At 44.1% G+C, this 4,365-nt stretch overlaps 1 pseudogene; it reads left to right on the top strand.

Annotated features, from left to right (window-relative positions):
* Nucleotides 1–609: 609 nt before the first annotated feature.
* LOC102259396 overlaps nucleotides 610–4,365 on the top strand; it is a 6,474-nt pseudogene continuing 2,718 nt past the window's right edge.

A 4,365-nucleotide genomic window follows, 5' to 3' on the forward strand; every position in this document is an offset into this window, starting at 1 on the left:
ACATATGTAATACTCTTTGTAATACTTTAAGCAAGCAATAAAGGAAAATAAAATAAAATAAAATAATGTATTGTTCTAGAGAGAAGGGTGTGATATCTAAGATTTGTTTCCAATTGCCTGGGAGCAACTGGGTGAGAGTAGATGAAAGGGTTAATAAAAAAAAAACATGGCTAACTTAGCAAGGGCTAACAAAGGAAAGCTCGTTCTGCAAGCACAAACATGCTCCCCTTGAGTGGCTATTTTACAGAAATTCCTGAAGACCATAACTCTTGTACAGCACCCCCCCTCCCCTACCCCCTGAGGAAGGACATCTGGCACCAGCATATGTGTGTCAGCCTAAAGCCATCTGCAAGCTTTCCCTGAGCACATAAAAAGCCTGCTCTCTCCCCATTCACCATTGATTTCTTTCTCAAAATCAGTCCACCTGCACCAGGTGCCTTGAATAAATATCATTCTGATTACACTGAGCCTGGAGTCCATTCTGTAGAGAAATTTTCAGTAGAGATGCAACCAGGTTGGCCAAGAGCTGGGTGCTTGGCTCACTCTGTCACTTTTGGGATTAAAAAATTTATTGAAAAATATATGTACGGAGGCTGGCGACATGGAGCTACCAGATTGGTCAGAGATGGCAGAGGTGGAGGAGACACTGAAGTGACTTCCAAGTCAGGAGTGCAGGGAATCCTGTGGTGAACACAGAAGGCATTCCCATCAAGAGCACCACACAGTATGCCAACCTCATGCACAACTTCATCTTGAAGGCTCAGAGCACATGTGTGAAAGTGACCCCAGAATGACCTCACCTTTCTTTTAATTGCCACCAAGAAAAATTAAATTATGGTTGCACATGTTAATGTAAAAATGTTCAAATCTGTAAAGAATTTTTGTGAGTTTATTTGAGCCAAACTGTCAACAATTGCAGGAAGCAGAATCTCAACGAATTGGGATAATGCTCCAGAGAATAGATGTTTTTCATCTATTATTATACACTAGTGGCCCAGTGCACTAAATTCGTGCACATCAAAAGGGAATTAATTAGCAGAAATATTTTAATATTGCTATTTGCCCTTTCTCTATAATAGAAGTGTGAGAGATGAAAGGAAGTTAGTAAAATGTATGTGAAAGGAGAGACCAAGATGGCGGCATAGGTAAACACCGGAGACTGCTGCCGCAAACAACCACTTCAAAAATACAACTAAAAGACGGAACGGACATCACCCAGAACCACAGGAAGGCTGGCTGAGGAGAGACTCTTCAACTAGAAGGAAAAATAACAGCACACCGAGGCTCAGAGGAGGCGCAGTGTGGAAAAAACTCAGGTGCGGAGGTGCGCGCGCAAAGCGGGCTGGTGGCTGAGAGCGCGGTTGTCGTTTTCGGTCAGGGGGGAGTCTCAGACTCTGAGCTCCAGATACGGGCGAATCGCTGGGGACTCGGACCCAAACGGGAGAAGCGGGAGTGTCTGGCATCAGTTGGAAGGCAGCTTTCCCTCCGAGGTTTGCAGCGGTTCCGGGGGTTCTGAGAAGCAGAGCCTCTGGGAACAGGACTGAGGGCACCATAACGGCTCCCTCCGCCCGCCCTGTTGAGCCCGCCCCGCCCAAGCCCTGCGCAGAGCCATTTGCCGGATAGCCTCAGGCAAAGGCTAGATTAGCACCTCCCCAGAGGACAGAAGTTTTCCGCGGCAGACACAGCTGATTCACACAGCCAGTCGGCCTGGTGGTCAAATCCCTCTAGTATTAACTACAACAATCAAGGCTCAACTAGAACAAGACTGCGCACAAAGACCACTAGGGGGTGCACCAAGAAAGCATAAAAAATGCGGAGACAAAAAAACATGACAGAAATGGAGGATATAGAGCTAAAAATCGCAATTTTGAGGGCTTGCAAAAATGTGCTAGAAGCTGTCAATAAACTTGAGGAGAGAGTCACGAAAACTAATGAGACCCTCGATGCTATGATAAAGAACCAACTAGAAATTAAGCATACACGGACTGAAATAAAGAATATTATACAGACACCCAATAGCAGACCAGAGGAGCGCAAGAATCAAGCCAAAGATTTGAAATGCGAAGAAGCAAAAAACACCCAACCGGAAAAGCAAAATGAAAAAAGAATCCGAAAATACGAAGATAGTGTAAGGAGCCTCTGGGACAGCTTCAAGCGTACAAACATCAGAATAATTGGGGTGCCAGAAGATGAGAGACAGCAAGATATTGAAAACCTATTTGAAGAAATAATGGCAGAAAACTTCCCCCACCTGGTGAAAGAAATGGACTTACAGGTCCAAGAAGCGCAGAGAACCCCAAACAAAAGGAATCCAAAGAGGACCACACCAAGACACATCATAATTAAAATGCCAAGAGCAAAAGACAAAGAGAGAATCTTAAAAGCAGCAAGAGAAAGAGACTCAATTACCTACAAGGGAATACCCATACGACTGTCAGCTGATTTCTCAACAGAAACTTTGCAGGCCAGAAGGGAATGGCAAGAAATATTCAAAGTGCTGAATACCAAGAACCTACAACCAAGAATACTTTATCCAGCAAAGCTATCATTCAGAATTGAAGGTCAGATAAAGAGCTTCACAGATAAGGAAAAGCTAAAGGAGTTCATCACCACTAAACCAGTATTATACGAAATGCTGAAAGGTATCCTTTAAGAAGAGGAAGAAGAAAAAGGTAAAGATACAAATTGTGAACAACAAACATGCATCTATCAACAAGTGAATCTAAGAATCAAGTGAATAAATAATCTGATGTACAGAATGAACTGGTGATTATAATGAATCAGGGACATAGAAAGGGAATGGACTGACTATTCTTGGGGGGGAAAGGGAAATGGGAGATGCAGGAAGAGACTGGACAAAAATCGTGCACCTATGGATGAGGACAGTGGGTGGGGAGTGAGGGCGGAGGGTGGGGCGGGAACTGGGAGGAGGGGAGTGCATTTATCATTCTTCTAAATTTAACTTTGCACAAGTAACCCATGTAAAAAATCTATATTTTTCAAAACTTGTAAATAAAAATAACCTTAACTAAATAAATAAATAAATAAATAAAGTGTACAGTTCTATGTTGCTTAGAGGTCACAGGGTTAACTATGCTACCACAATCTATCCCACTATTATCAGAGCTAAGTTTGATCACCTGGTTACAGTGATGACCACAAGAGAAGACAGACATTTTAATTTCACAAAGATTTATTGAGCTCAATGAGCCTAACCCTGCATGGGGCACTAGACTCAGAAAGATAGTAGGACTGAGCATTTAAGTGCAGCCCCAGTGGAGTGCTGTGGATCAAAGTTAAATCCCTTGGAGAAAGTGGGTGCTGGGGAAGTGGAGCTCCCACAAGACAGACTTAATTTGTGAGGTCTTAAAAATCATGGGAAAGCAAGTGGGCATCCAGCACGCCTTTCCTCTCCCTTCCATATACCTGTGTCTTGTTCTCTGCCCCACTGCTCATCTCTTCTAGCCTCTAACACTGTGGTTCTTTGTTTGTTCAGAACAATTTTGCAGACAATCTCAGGAAATCTGAAGACCTGATGAGGGAATAAGAGGAAACCAGTGTTTGCTGAGCATCAACCCCATGCCAGGCCCCAGCATGGGCTTTGCTCAGGTTACCTTGTTTAATCCTCACAATCACCCTGTGAGTTGGGTATTTTATAGAAGAGCAAACAAGTCTGCAGAGATTAAGTAATGTACCCAACGTTACACAGCAGGGGTTTTTTGTACATGAGACTTAAGTCTAAATATCAGTTTTGAGGAAGATGGCAAGGTTTTTCCTGTTCCCCCACACCCTCAGTCCCTATTCTTGGTCCTCCTAGGGGTCTTCAGTCCCTGGAACCCTTCTTTATTTCTCCTAGTCTCACAGCCCACAGTGGCCTCTCTTCCTTCTCTACACAGCCTGAATTCAAGGTTGGTCACGTGGACCCTCATCAACATTGAGCCAGGCAGGCCATCTCTACTGATAGGGTTCTGGACTCTGGTCCTGATTACTTGGATTCACCTGAGGTCAGTACATAAACAATGCACAGTTCCAGGAAATGCCATCAGTACTGGAATCTATGTGAACGGTGCTTCCTGACATTGTGCAGCACATAGCATAACACCTGAATGCCAGGTCCCAGCTGAGGTTTCTTCCTTCCTTCCTTCCTTCCTTCCTTCCTTCCTTCCTTCCTTCCTTCCTTCCTCCCTCTCTCCCTCCCTCCCTCCCTCTCTTCCTGACTTCTTTTTTTAGTATGGAACTAGCAAACAAGATCTGGACAAGGGATATGTGAGATCAGGGTTATAGTCAATGCAATTAGACCTGGCTACCCGATGAATCCTTGTTCCTTATGGAGGTACTAGAGGCCCGATGCACAAAAATTTGTGC

This window comes from Myotis brandtii, unplaced genomic scaffold (assembly GCF_000412655.1).
Source record: "Myotis brandtii unplaced genomic scaffold, ASM41265v1 scaffold947, whole genome shotgun sequence".
Lineage (NCBI taxonomy): Eukaryota > Metazoa > Chordata > Mammalia > Chiroptera > Vespertilionidae > Myotis > Myotis brandtii.